The 15325-nt window shown below is 44.8% G+C and overlaps 1 pseudogene; it reads right to left on the bottom strand.

The window, feature by feature from the left end:
- Window positions 1-8240: 8240 nt before the first annotated feature.
- Window positions 8241-14405, bottom strand: LOC129622436 (thioredoxin-dependent peroxide reductase, mitochondrial-like; annotated as a pseudogene).
- Window positions 14406-15325: the final 920 nt, after the last annotated feature.

A 15325-nucleotide genomic window follows, 5' to 3' on the forward strand; every position in this document is an offset into this window, starting at 1 on the left:
TTATCACAGTGCTCATTATATTTTGTGTCATCTTTTGGGTATCTTTTGTCTTCTTTCTCCCTGAGGACAGGACTCATAGCTACTGTAGCTACTTGTAGCTACATAATTACATAGAGTAACACTGGGCCGAGGTGTTCCATATAGTGATGGAACAGGGCAAGTTCTCAATGAATAATTAATAAGTGAATATACAAGAGCTTTGGAAACATACACTGGTTGCCCTAGAGAAGGACCAGGACTAAGAATAGATTTTGGAGTCATCAGTATAAAATAAATATTTTCACTCTTGGAAGAAAGGAGTCTCCCAGGAAAACTATGTGAGTGAAGATGAAACTTGAGGATTTCTATCGTGTGGAGGTTGGGGAGGAAAGAAGCCCCAGTAGAGTAGGTCCACAGGTAATGAGGGAGAAAGTCTAAAATGCCAAAGTCATTTAACCATCAGAAGGAACTCAAGTCCTTGAGAAGCAACAAGAGGTGGGACTCGCAGAGTGCCAACTAAGCTAAGGGGCACAGTGAAAACCAAGCTGGGTTGTTGTTGCTGTTCAGTCACTAAGTCCTGTCCAACTCTTTGCGACCCCATGGACTGCAGCACACCAAGCTTCCCTGTCCTTCACTATATCCCGGAGTTTGCTCAAACTCATGTCCATTGAGTCAATCATGCCATCCAACCATCATCATGCAGAGAAGAAGCTCAGAGTGTTGGGCCCTGAGAAGGACATACGAGTGGCTCTTCTCCTGGAGTTAGGGGACCAGAATGGTCTCCCCGCTCCTCACACCTGTCCCTGTACCCCTGCCCAGTGGCAGGAATAAGACAGACAGTAGAACTGTAGCACATGGATGGGCTTCCCAGGTGGCATAGTGGTAAAGAATCTGCCTACCTATGTAGGAGGTTCAAGAGACACAGGTTTGATCCCTGGTTTAGAAAGATTCCCTGGAGGAGGAAATGGCAACCCACTCCAGTATTCTTGCCTGGAAAATTCCATCGACAGAGGAGCCACACTCTGATGGGCCACAGTCCATGGGGTTGCAAAGAGTCAGACAGGACTGAGCACACACAGGCACATATACACACACAGAGAGCTGTAGTTCTTTGAAAGCAGTGACAAACCACAGCACGTTGTAAATGAAAAGAGATTCTCTTCCAGCACAGATTCAAGTTGCAGCATCCATCAGTGTCCCCCAGGGAAGGCTTTGCCAACCCCAGAAGGGTCATAGAATGATGATGTGATCCGACATCTCTGCAGATTATTCGGCCCTGCCTCTTCCTTCTCTCTTTCTCTTTTCTTAAGATTTGATACAGGAGCTCAAATTATTTTGACAATTATTTTACCTTGACTTTTTTGTTCAGCCCTTGGCTCATACATCTAGCTGAGTCTGAAATCTACGTATTCATTAAAACATCATCTATCTGGCACGACCATGTGAGGGATGAATGTGGATCTGGTGAACACAGTGTCTATCTAAGCTAAGACTTTGAATCAGAAGATGAAATTTCCAGATGACTAAAATTTTCTGCTTGAGCAACAACAACAACAGCAAAAAGAAACCAAGCATTATCAAGTTCAACACCCTCTCACTTTGAATGCAATCTGCAGCTCCTTCCTTCTTTTTCTTTCCTAATGGTAAAGGGGATGGTAAGGAAGTAGAAAGATGAGCAAGATATAGAGAGAAAGGGAATGGGGGACATGGTTAAGAGGAGAAACTCTCTGAAGCAGGTGTCAGCAAACGTTTTGCTGTAAAGGGCCAGAGAGTAAATATTTCAGTCTCTGTAGAAACTTCTTACTTCTGACGTTGCAGTATAAGAGCAGCCACAGGCAATACACAACCAAATGTGCCCAGCTGTGTTCCAATAAAACTTCATTTATGGACACTGACATTTGAATTTCACATCATTTTCATGTGTCACAAAATCTTCTTCTTTTGATTTTTTAAAAGATTTTTTTTTTTTTTTTTGTCTAGAGCAGTTTTAGGTTCACAGCAAAATGAAGAAGAAAGTACAGAGAGTCCCATATATCCCACTATATGCACAGCCTCCTCTATCATCAAGATCCCCCCGAAATGTGGTCCTTGTGTTACAGCTGATGCACCTACGCTGACACATCACTGTCGTGCAGAGTCCGTAGCTGATATACGGTATGGTTTACTCTTGGAGCTGTTTATTCAATGGTTGATTTTTTTTTCAATAATTACAGTTTTTAAGCTTATGTGCACTAAAAATTAAAATTTTTAGCTTATGTGTGTGCTAAGTTGCTTCAATCGTGTCTAACTGCAGCCCACCAGGCTCCTCTGTCCATCGGATTCTCCAGGCAAGAATACTACAGTGGGTTGCCATGCCCTCCTCCAGAGGATCTTCCAAACCCACGGATCAAACCCACCTCCTTTATGCCTCCAGCCATGGCAGGCATGTTGTTTACCACTTGTACGATCTGGTGAGCCCTTCTTAGCTTATACACCAAACAAATACAGGTAGAGGGTGGGATTTGGTCCACAGGCTGAAGTTTGCTGATGCCTAATCTAAAATGTGAGTTGAAACTATCAAAAGAAGCAAGTCTCTAAGTTTCCCTTCCCTCCTGTCTTCTCTCTACACTCCTCCTTTCACCCCTACAAAGTTCAAATTTTATCCTGCAACATTCATACTGTTCCTCTTAGTTTCTACCTTGGTAGTGGTTCAGTCACTAAGTTGTGTCTAACTCTTGCTCCTCCATGGACTGCAGCCTGCCAGGTTCCCCTCTCTATGGGATTTTTCAGGCAAAAATCCTGGAGTGGGCTGCAATTTCCTTCTGTTCTCAAACAAATACTTACATTTGCATTCTAGAAATTGATTCTTAACCACATGTTCACATTCCTGTAACTGAAGGATTAAGGAACATTCAGAGCTTTCTCTAGAGTAAGATTCTTAAGAAAAAAAGATAGCAAAGGCAGTAGGACTTATGGGAGAGTAAATGACTTCTAAAAGTCAGCTCTGTTGGGACTTACCTAGTGGTCCAGTGGTTAAGACTGCACTTCCAATAATCAAAGGGCTCAGGTTCAATCCCAGACAAAGAAACTAAGGTCCCACATTTCATGTAGCCAAAAAGTATAAATAAAGTAAAATAAAATTGGGTCTTAAAATTAAAAAGAAAATAAAATGTTTCTTAAAAAATGAAGCTCCATAAAGTATGTGCCTTCCCACATTTTTCTCTATCACTGTATTACGAAGTAAAAATCATTTCTTGCTAACTGTAATGCTTAGATTTGATTTTTAAATTTTCTTACCTATGCAGAATGTTAAGTGATTTTCTCTAAAGCCTAAAAATGTTCAGCCATCCCTACTTTTCGATGAAACAAATGGTCAGTATTGCCACTCACAATCAGGGAAAAGCCTTCATAGGTATACTTATTGTGGGCTGATGTCCTTGTCCTTATATTTGCATAACATAAAGGTCATGGGCGTCAGGGAAGAACACAGTGTCTAAAGTGAGACAGGCTTGGGTCCAAACCTAGTTCTGCCACTAATTGTAGGACTTACCATCTCCTTCTTCTTCTTTTTAAAAAATATATATTTATTTTTATTTATTTGGTTGCACTGGGTCTTAGTTGTGGCATGCAGGATTTTAATTCCCTGACCAGGGATGGAACCCAGGTCCCCTGCATTGGGTTTGCAGAGTCTTAGCCACTGAAGCAACAGAGATGTCCAGGACTTACCTTCTTGAAGCTTCAATCCCATCCCCTGAAAGCTGGAAATAATAAAAGTCAATTGTTCTGATGTTTAAATGAACTAACAAATATGAAATCCTAGTTCACATTAGTGTTCTTCATCCCTTCCATCTCTGGAGGCTCTCCTAACGCCCTGCTGGTCTACCAAGCCCCCTTGTTTAACAATCAGCAACAACCTCCTATTTTTCACCTGAAGGTAGAGCAAGCAATAAAAAAGCATTCAAAGTGAATCTCCTGCATTGAAGGTTTTTTTTTTTTTTTAAAGCTGTCTCAGAATATTCAACTTGGATTCAATTACTTACAGCAATAATTAATAGCACATTAGTCCATGAAGCTGGCTTTCTAGAAGTAATAAAGCCAAGCAGAACATGAGCTCACGGCTGCTCTTGGCTCTTAAGTCTCTGCTGAGAAGAGGAGTCTGCCAAGGAATGCTGGGGGGAATTATCAGGGGTGAGAGTTTGCCAAAGCAGAATTAGCCAGGCTCTGATGCATGCGGTGGGCGCCGGGCAGATGGGGAGACGGCTGAGAGCGAGGCAGGAGTCAGGGAGTGGGTGGGGGCTACAGGGGAGGCTTGGAAGAACCGCAGCAAATATGGGCTGGGGTTGAGATGGGGAGGGGAGGGGTGCTGAGCCCAGAACTGTGTATTTGAGTTAGAGGGGCCTTGCTGTACAGCCCTGATTCAGTTGCTGAAGCTAGAAGAGACTCACCATCAGGTGGTTCTGCCCTCTCACTGTACAGATGACAAAGATGTGGCACAGCTGTGTCCAGACCAGTCCACGTTCTGTGAAGGAAGAGCCTCCTTGAATATGGCTCTTCCTAGGGGTCATTCATGGCTGCCCTGGTGGCTCAGACACAGTCCTCCTGCAATGCAAGAGACTCTGGTTTGATCCCTGGATTGGGATGATACCCTGGAGAAGGGAAAGGCTACCCACTCCAGTATTCTTGCCTGGGGAATAGCATGGACAGAGCAGCCTGGTGGGCTACAGTCCATGGGGTCGCATAGAGTCAGACAAGACTGAGCAACCATTCATACATCATAGGGGTCATTCAGAGAGGGTAAGTCCAATGTTTTGGCCTGGCCAAAGTGGAAACAGATGTCCAGAAACTGCTCAGTTCATCTTGTAAATGTCCAGGCAACATTACCTGCTTGTCCGTCACCCTTGGGCAGAGAGGGCCCCCCTCCCCCCCAACACACCCACACTCACTTGCTATTGCTTTCTTTTGGGTTGTGAGAGCTGAAGTCAACTGTTAGAGCTTTTAAAAAATAATTTGTTGCTATTGCAACAAATATTTACAGTATTTATTCTAATGAAATAGTAATACTAATAATAAGTGTGTCAGTCATTCAGTTGTGTCCAACTCTTCTTGACCTGATGGACAGTAGCCCACCAGGCTCCTCTGTCCATGGGATTCTCCAGGCAAGAATACTGGAGTGGATTGCCATTATCTTCTCCAGGGACTAATAATGAACCAGACACCAATTTGTGGAAATGATCCTTCCACAAAAAGGGTAAGAATTAAATGCCTGTGATTAGCCTGGGGGGATGGAGTGTTCACCTCCTGATTGCCCGCTGGAGAGTCTCCCAGTAAGAAGGACCCCTGCTCTGTTACCTGTGTCTTCAGAGCCACGGCCACCCAGCCAAAGCTTTGCCTACCCGTCTCCCACCCCTCCCCTGGCTAAACACCATCCCCCCACCCCACCTTTCTCCCCTCACCCTGTATACCCCTCCACACAAGGAGGGAACCTGGCATTGGGAGAAGGTGGTTGCTTGGTTTTTCAGGGCAAAGAGGTGCCAATTACAGCCTTTATTAGGCTCATACCGCCGTCTCCCTGCCTCTCGACTGCTGCAGACCACACACACACTCAGTTTTCTTGCTCTGGGACTAGAGGCCTGTGTGGTCCTGCCGACTCACTTATAATAAATCTGTGAGCTTAATAAAAGGCATCACTTCTATCTTTTGATCTCTCTTGAGTTACTCATTAGCTCTGGGTAACACACTTCTTGACTGACAAGCCCTTCTCAGGGAAAATCCAAGCTTGGTGGTTCTTCAAACAAAAAGTGGCGTGGAGAGGTGGTGTGTGTGTATGTGTGTGTGCACGTACATGTGTTCTTATGTTGGTGGTGACATGCTGTGTGATTTGTAGGAAGGGAGAAGGGGAGGGAATAGCTTGGGTATCCTAGGAGACATCTGGGACAAGGTCTCCATAAGAGATGAACATCACCCAGGGCCAGTGCTGCTGGCAGAAAGTTCTAGAACCCTCAGCCGTTGAGCTCTATAGGCCCCACCTGTTCCAGTCTTCCCTCCTGCCTTCCTTTAATCCTTCTGAGGATTCCATTTCTCCATGGACCCTCTCTATTGACTCCCTGTTAGCACCAAGTCTTAACTTTAATTTAATCTGAGTTTGTTTTCAATGCACTAAGGCCACTTTCTTGTCTGTAAATTCATTGAATGGATCAATACTCCTTTTTCTTTCCCATCTCCTGGCACATCCCAAAATCTGTCATACCAGCCACCATGTGTAGGCGCTGGCTACACTTCCTCTGGGCCAGGTTCTGGGCTGAGCTCTGAAAGTGGATTATCCCCATGTGTCTTCACCACTGTCTGAAGTAGAGACAGCTCAGACCTGCATTAACAGTTGAGGAAAGTCAGGCCCAAAGGATGTAAGTGAGTTGCCTGAGGTCACACAGCTCATAGGTATGAATCTCACTCTGGAGCTGTCTAAACCCACAGGCCCTGCCTCAGCCTCCCCTCCCCTCATGCTGGGCCTCCCTGGGATGCTCAGCTGCGCCTGCATTCTACACCCCCTCCAGCACCCAAGTCAGAAGTCGAGGTAAAGTTCCCAGGGTTCCAGTCTCCCTGGGACTCACGTCATGCTCACTCCCTCTGTGGAACTTCACCTCGGGCCATGGCTGCTCTGGGAAACCACAGCCACTCAGGGGACGGAGGGGTAGACGCCAGACTCAATATCGACTCATTCACTGTGTGTTGGCGTTCTCAGCTGAGAAAACAAAACTACGAGGCCCGCCATGTTTGGTCCTCTTTACCTCACAGACAGTCTTCTCTCCAGCCACCCCCACATGAAACCACAAGCTCAGGGACCACAGGGCCTCAGAAGACAGAGAGGTGAACTGGCCTGGTGGAGGAGGGTGCAGGGGCCTCAGCCAAGGCAGGCTCAGGCCCCAGCCCTGCCCCTCAGCACCTATTTGACCTTGGCCGCGTCTCTCAGCTTCTCTGCTCCGTCTCCTCACACATTAAAGGGAAGTAATAATAATGACTACTTCTTTTTAAAAATCTTTTAATAGTTAATTTATTGATTAATTTCTAGCTTCAGTGGGTCTTCATTGCTGCACATGGACTGTCTCTAGTTGTGGCAAGTGGTGGCTTTTCTGGTTTCAGAGCACAGGCTCTAGGCGCACAGGCTTCAGTAGCTTCAGCACAAGGGCCTAAGTTGCCGCATGGCACGTGGACTCTTCTGGACCAGGGATCAAACCCGTGTCCCCTGCAATGGCAGGTGGATTCTTAACCACTGAACCACCAGAAAAGTCTTCTTTTTTTTTCTTAGTAATTTTAGAAATTATTATATATTTTACATTGGGCAGTTCAGGAAAGGAAGTAATGGCAATGATTCAAGCACATAAATGATTCAAATTTTAAAAACTCCTTTGTAATTACATCTAATCAATAGTAGAAATGTACGTAGACACCAACTCAGCTAACAAAATAAGTAAAGTAACTCTATACACTGTAAATCTCAGTGATGAGAAACATGAATGATCAGTTAAGTTGCTTTGTCATTTTGTTTTTTTTTTAAGAAACATGATTCACATTTGCTTCAATCACATACACATTCAAGTGTTAAATTAGACCACTGATGCCAACAATTTAAACCTATGATCTTAAAAGAATATCTAGTTTAATACAAAGAAATTTAAGAAGAAAATGTCAAGACCCTGATCAGAAGTATTCCACACCAGTTGTACCACTCTAGTATACAAAGGTTCAAGTAAGGTTGAGAAAAAAGACTTGATTCTTTTCCCCAAGGTAGGCATGATCCAAGAAATAGGCGAGCTACACATTCTATGGAAACCAGCCAGAAATCTATACATTGCCAATAAGGCACTCCTTGCCTTAATAAATAACCACATTTTAAAAACCTATATGCATGCACACTAAGTCACTTCATTTGTGTCTGACTCTTTGCAACCCTAGGGACTGCAGCCCACTAGGCTCCTCGGTCCACGGGATTCTCCAGGCAAGAATACTGGAGTGGGTAGTCATACCCTTCTCCAAAGGATCCTCCCGACCCAAGGATGGAACCCAAATCTCTTATGTCTCCTGCACTGGCAGGTGGGTTCTTTACCACTAGCACCACCTGGGAAGCCCCCTCAAAAGAAACCTAGGTCATGCTATAAAAACAGAACATATAGAGTAATATTTGTGACTACAAGTGTGATTTAATTTTTGCCTTCTATAAACAATATTCTTTGAAATGCTTAAAGTTCTTTTCTGGTGTGACAAGCTACAGGCGTACATGGGATGGTCTACTGATTAACCTTCTCAAAGTATTTCTTGGAAGCAATCAGATGGAGTTGGATTATAGGAGAATCCAGTGTCCAGCTGGCTAGGCAAACTTCTCAATGGGATTCCACAAACTGGAATGCCTTCACCAAGCTAGGGTCTCTCCCACGCTTGGGCCCACTGGGAGATCATTGACACTCGAAGGCTTGATGACTCCATTGGGGTCAATTATGAAGAGACCTCTTAGTGCAAGAACAGAACCTTCTAACAAATAGTACACCCTAATCTCGGGAAGTTTGTTTAGTCACATCTGACAAGAGCATGATGTTCATGTGGCCCAAACTACCATTCTTCCTCAATGTATTTATCTGGGCCAGGTGGCTGAAGTGGGAATCTACGTGACACTGCAATGATTCTACATTATGAAATTCATTGGCTTTGTCACTAAAAGCAGTAATTTCTATAGGACACACAAAGGTGAAATCTGAAGGATAGAAGAGCACCAAATATTTCCCCTTAAAGTCATCAAGGCTTGGACTTCCCTGGTGGTTAGTGGTTAGGAATCTGCCTGCAAATGCAGGGGACATGGGTTCAATCCCTGCTCTGGAAAGATTCCACCTGCTGCTGGTCAACTAAGCTCATGCACTGAAATGAACAGTAGGCCCTGCTGCTACAAGTAGAGAAAGCTCACGAGCAGCAATGAAGACCCAGCACAGCCAAAAATTGATTAATTAATTTATTAAAAAAATATAAAGTCCAGAGGGATGGAATGGGGAGGGAGGAGGGAGGAGGGTTCAGGATGGGGAACACATGTATACCTGTGGTGGATTCATTTTGATATTTGGCAAAACTAATACAATTATGTAAAGTTTAAAAATAAAATAAAATTTAAAAAAAAAACAAAACACTAGTGCCCTAATAAGGACCTACTGTAGAGCACAGGGAACTCGACTCAATACTCTGTAATGGCCTATATGGGGAAAGAATCTTTTAAAGAGTGGAGATATATATATATATAATATCTATAACTGATTCACTTTGCTATACAGCAGAAATTAATGCAATATTGTAAATCAACTATATTCCAATAAAAGCTTTTAAAAATAAAACTGTAAAAAAAAAAAAAAAATAAAGTCATCAAGGCTTAGTTCTTTGAATGCTCCATTGATAACAGCTGTGCCCTTACAGTAGCATGCATGCTGGGTGACAGCAAGAGCATGGTATAAGGTATGCAGAAGCAGAAATGTCCCAAGGAATGGCACCCACATGTCTGACAATCGAAACCCCAGAGCTACCTTCCCACATGGCCACCATCTTCAGTCTCAATAATGCCTATTTTATATTAAGTGAGATAATCCATGTAGAAAGAAATCTTTTTTTCAAGGTGAGTTATTATTAGTGTCATGGGTTGAATTGAGTCCCCTCAAAGTTATGCTGGAGTCCTAACTCCCAGTACCCATGAATGTGACATTATTTGGAAATAGGGTCTTTGTAGATGTAATCAATCTAAGATGAGGGCATTTGGATGGACCCTAATTCAATATGGCAGATGTCCTTATGCGAAGGAGAAATTTGGACACGGATGTACACAGGGTGGAGAACCCCGTGTGAAGACACAAACCTAGAGGGAAGGTGGCCGTACAAAGACAGAGACAGTAATTGGAGTGATTCTGGCACAAGCCATTGAAACCCTGGAGCTACCAGAAGCTGGAAGAGGCAAGAAGGACCTTTGTCTTGAGGTTGAAGAAGGAACATGGCCCTGCTAACATCTTGATTTCAAACTTCTAGCCTTTAGAACTATGAGAAGAAAACTTTCTCTTATTTTAAGGCGTCCATTTTGCGACTTTTTTACAGCAGCCCTAAACAAAGCCCAGGCAGCTCAGTGGTAAAGAATCCACCTACCAATGCAGGAGACATGGGTTCTATTCCTGGATCAGGAAGATCTTTCAGAAAAGGAAATGGTGACCCACTCCAGTATTCTTCCCTGGAAAATCCCATGGACAGAGGAGTCTGGCAGGCTACAATCCACAGGGTCACAAAAAGAGTCAGACTTGACTTACCGACTAAACAACAAAACTAATACAATTAGCATTAAAAGGATTTCTGATCCAGGAGACCCAAGACTTCTTTCTTAGTTTTGACCTTGCTTCTAAATAGTTTTGTAAACTTGGGCAAATTATAAAGGCATCGATTGTTAGAGCTGAAAAAGACCTTAGGATCAGGGGAAGAAACCGAGCTCCACAAAGGGGAGGGACAGGTACATAACCCCAGAGAACCTCAGTGACTTCATCTGTCAACAAGAGATAATTATCCCCAGCCCACTTACTCTGCCCAGCTGTGGTTGACATGTCAATAAGATCACCTGGGTAGACCAGTTGCCACCACAATCTCAGCAACACACACACACACATACTACTGTCTGCCTTCAGAGGAGCACCCTTGTCAGTTTCCCAGGATTCTGGTTGATTCAGAGAAAGGAGCCAAGCCAATGATGAGCTATTTGAAGCAGATGGAATCCATAGGGTGTCTGGGCACCCATGTGACCATGAACCCACTGGTTAGGTAAGGAGGGAGGTAAATGTGTCAGTGTGTCCTTTGAGAGGCAGTGCAGACATCATCTACTGACATCAGTGAAGGAGGGTTTGGACTCTTAGGGAAGAAAGTGATGAATGGACACCTGGATTCTGCACCAGGTGTTGCTGCCTGAGTCACTATGCATCCTTGGGCAAGTCTCATACCCTCTCTGGGCCTTTCCATATCTGTCTATACAATATGAAGCTGGGACCTGCTCCCAGATCGCTGTGACTCCAGAATCTCTGATCTTAACCATCATCTTATACTGCCAAAAGGATGAAAGCAACCAGTCAGTCCAGGGAGTACAGAGTGTCAGTAGGGCATTATGGACATATGCATACATCTATGTTCTAAAGTCACAGAGCTGACAGCATCAGAAGGTGATCTGGCTCAACCTGCCAGGTGATAGCCCTCCTAAGTGGATGTTGGAATAGCTTCTGGATACTCCAGTGATGTTTTTCTTATTCCTCTTGAGCATACTCATTCTGCTGGCATGAAAAACAGTCTTCCTTATGTGAGGAAGTGATGAATATAAAGATTATGCTCAGTTGCTCAGTCATGTCTGACTCTTTGCGACCCCATGGACTGTAGCCCACCATGATCCTCTGTCCATGGAATTTCCCAGGCAAGAATACTGGAGTGGGTTGTCATTTTCTCCTCCAGGGGATCTTCCCGACCCAAGGATCAAACCCATTCCTCTTATGTCTCCTGTATTAGTAGGTGGATTCTTTATCACTACTGCTACCTGGGAAGCCCAAATATAAAGATTAAGAGTTTACAAAACCAATTCAAAGTCAAGCTGGGTTCTGCCATGCTTTTTAGCCTGTATGACTTTGGGCAAATCACTTTGCCTTTGCTAAGACTGATGTGGAGACTTGGCAGAGTCACCGTGATGGTGAAGCAATGGAAGATTGTGACAGCTCTTGGCAACCCCGGAACACACCAAGCGCTCAAGAAATGTAGGCTTTCCCTCCCTGTGTTCATCTAGAGTCAAACAGATTTACCTACTCTTCGTACTTCTGAAAGTTCTTCAACTGTCTGAAAACGACACTCAAGTGGTTCCCCAACCCTTAGCATTTTCACCTGTCTCTCCATCATCATCTTCATCATTGCCATCAACACCATTATCTTTTATTATCATCATCACCAACAGCTTCCTCACCATCATCTTTAGTCATCAACTCTTTTTTTTTTTTCTATTGTACCATTCAGCTCGTAGGGTCTTAGCTCCCCAAAGTGAAAGTGAAAGTCACACAGTCAGGTCTGACTCTTTGCGATTCCATCTACTAAACAGTCCATGGAACTCTCCAGTCCAGAATACTGGAGTGGGTAGCCTTTCCCTTCTCCAGGGGCTCTTCCCAACAGGGATCGAACCCAGATCTCTCGCATTACAGGCAGATTCTTTACCAGCTGAGCCACAGGGAAGCCCAAGAATCCTGGAGTGGGTAGCCTATCCCTTCTCCAGCAGAGCTTCCCAACCCAGGAATTAAACCAGTGTCTCCTGCATTGCAGATGGATTCTTTACCAACTGAGCTATGAGGGAAGTCTTGCTCTCCAAATAGCAACTGAACCTGAGCTCTCAGTAGTGAAAGCTGGGAATTCTAACCACTGGACTACCAGGGAATACCCCAGCACTATCTTTTATCATTATCATCCTCATCATCGCATCACACACATGAGTTAATACTAGAATTTATCATGTATTCTTACAGGTGTGGCCAGTGGATCCTTCAACAATCAGTGAGCTGAATATTTTTCTCATTTTATAAATGATGAAACTGCATCTCAGAGAACTAAGCTAACTTTCTCAGACTGACGCAGATAAAGGCATCAAAGACAGAAACCTAACCTAGGTTTCATGATGCCAAATCTTAGGACGGTTCCTTTGATGGCACTACTGTTTGGGGTTTTGGGGGGGTTTGTTTTTGTTTTTATTTTTTAATGTGGCTGCCTCCAGCCTTGGTTGCAGCCCATGGCTCTTCATTCTGGTGCTCTAGTTGTAGCACTCAGGCTCTCTAGTTTTGGCACCTGGGATCCAGAGAACAGACTTAGATGCCTGGCAGCCTATGGGATCTTAATTCCCCAGGCCAGGGACCGAACCTATATCCACTGCATTGGAAGGTGGATTCTTAACCATTTGACCACCAGGGAAGTCCTGGAATTACTGTTTTTAGCAAACATATCACCCAGACAGCTCAAGTTATACAAGGAATGAGGTGGGACCCTCCATGTGTTTTCCAATGAGGTTTGATATTCTCCATTACGTTCTTGTGCAACTGACTTCTCAAACTTAAAGGGGAAATTTTGTGCTTGAGTGTGTGACTGTGTATGTGTGTGTGTGTGTGTGTGTGTGAGAGAGAGAGAGGATGTAGGTATCCCTGGAAACCTCTGGAGCTCTGCTCCTGCCAAGCAGACTTGGGATTCAGCCCACACCTGTGAGATTTGGATGTCTTTTGTCCCCTGAGAGTCTCACTCTGCCTGGCTAATCCAGGCAGAGCTTCCTGCTGCCTCCTTTCAGGACGCAGTTCAGACCAGAATATTAATGAAGATTACAGCAGGGAGAAGAAGCAATCTGAGCGAGGGAGGGGGCTGCCGGGCAGGAAGCTTGGCATCCTGGCAGAATCTTTCCATATATGATCTCAAACCACTGGTTTGGAAGCAGTATGTGATGCAGGGGGCCCTTCCCTGGGGTGTCTGGAGCGAGTCTGTATCCTCTCCCCAGGTTGTTCCGAGGACAAATCATCTCATACCTTTTTCAGGTAATTGACATGCACGCATCTTTTTTCCCCCCATGCATATCAAACTCTGCTTACTACAGAGTGACCTTACAGCCCAGTTTGACTGAGACAGGTTTACATCTACTGTCCTGACGTTTTACTATCTGTCACCATCAAAAGTGAACGTGAAAGTCGCTCAGTCATGTCTGACTCTTTGCAACCCCATGGACTGTACAGTCCATGAAATTCTCTAGGCCAGAATACTGGAGTGGGTAGCCATTCCCTTCTCCAGGGGATCTCCCCAACCCAGGGATCGAACCCAGATCTCCCACATTTCAGGTGGATTCTTTACCAGCTGAGCCATCAGGGAAGCCCTGATCACCATCAAAAGTGTCCCTATTTGGATTTTCTTCCAAGAATAAAGCATCAAAGAAGACAGGGAACAAGAGCTACCACATGTGGGGGTTGCCATGTAGATTACTGGGAAGAGCATTAGACTTGGAAGCAAAGGAGGGTTAGACCACTTTCTACCTAAGTAGGACTCAGATGTGTCATCTGTAAAATGGGCATAATCATACCTACCTCCCAGGGTTTTTGATGGTGAATGGCCTTAGTGGGCTCTGTTCTCTGCAGTCATCACCTTGAATGATCTGTTTTACCTTCATTTTTCAGTTACAATTAAGCCTGTTTTTCTTCAGAATTTTTGAACGTCTGGTCACATGAAATCAGTGGGGACTTTGAGCCAGCCAGGGTCAGGGCCTGGTCACCTATAGGATCTGCTTAGAGCTATAAATGATCCATGGAAAAAAAATTCAACCCATGTTTCAGTGCTGTGCCAGCTGGGACAGCCACACCCAAGGAACTGCTAATTTGGTGGATGGATTTGGAACTGGAAAATGAGAAAATTATTTACTTGTTGGAAGTTTAGAATATGAGAGGCAATAAGCAGAAAGTGGTATTAGAAGATGGATTAACTGCACTAAAAGACTGAATGTCTGTCAGGGAGGAAGATACTGGAGTCAACCCTGTGAAGTCATTCCCCTGGAGATCCTGGCTTAGAAGATTCTCTCCAGCCTGTTTCCTGATCCCAGCACTGCTCCCCAAGCCCTACATTACTGAGTTCCCAAGGGGCCCCCACGTGCCACCCTCCTGCTCCCTTCCACTGCTGGTGGTTAACAGGGACACTCGTCAGTCACGATCTGGCCTGCCAACTGTGCTGCATCTTTTCCGACCACACAGCACCTGAGCACCTAAGGCCATGACTACAGACACACCTCTGAGGCCACCGCAATAAAATGGATATTGTAATCAAGCAAGTCCCACGGATTTTTTGGTTTCCCAGTGCATTTCAAAAGTTACGTTGGGTTTCTGCTTCCCTGGTGGCTCAGATTTAAAGAATCTGCCTGTAATGCAGGAGATGCAGGTTGGATCCCTGGAGAAGGGAATAGCTCCAGTATTCTTGCCTAGAGAATTCCATGGACAGAGGAGCCTGGTGGGCCACAGTCCATGGGGTCGCAAAGAGGACACTACTGAGTGACTAACACACTTTCCCTGTTCTTATTGGTAAAGAATCCGCCTGTCAATGCAGGAGACACGGCTTCAATCCCTGATCCAGGAAGACCCCACATGCCTCGGAGCAGCTAAGCCCGTGCGCCCCAACTACTGAGCCTGCGCTCTAGAGCCGGGGAACCACAACTACGGAGCCCACGTGCCAGAACTAGTGCAGCCCCTGTGCCCTGGAGCTCATGCTCTGCAACAAGAGAAGCCACCACAATGAGAAACCCTAGCACTGCAACTAGAGAGTAGCCTCCACTCGC

This window comes from Bubalus kerabau, chromosome 11 (assembly GCF_029407905.1).
Source record: "Bubalus kerabau isolate K-KA32 ecotype Philippines breed swamp buffalo chromosome 11, PCC_UOA_SB_1v2, whole genome shotgun sequence".
Lineage (NCBI taxonomy): Eukaryota > Metazoa > Chordata > Mammalia > Artiodactyla > Bovidae > Bubalus > Bubalus kerabau.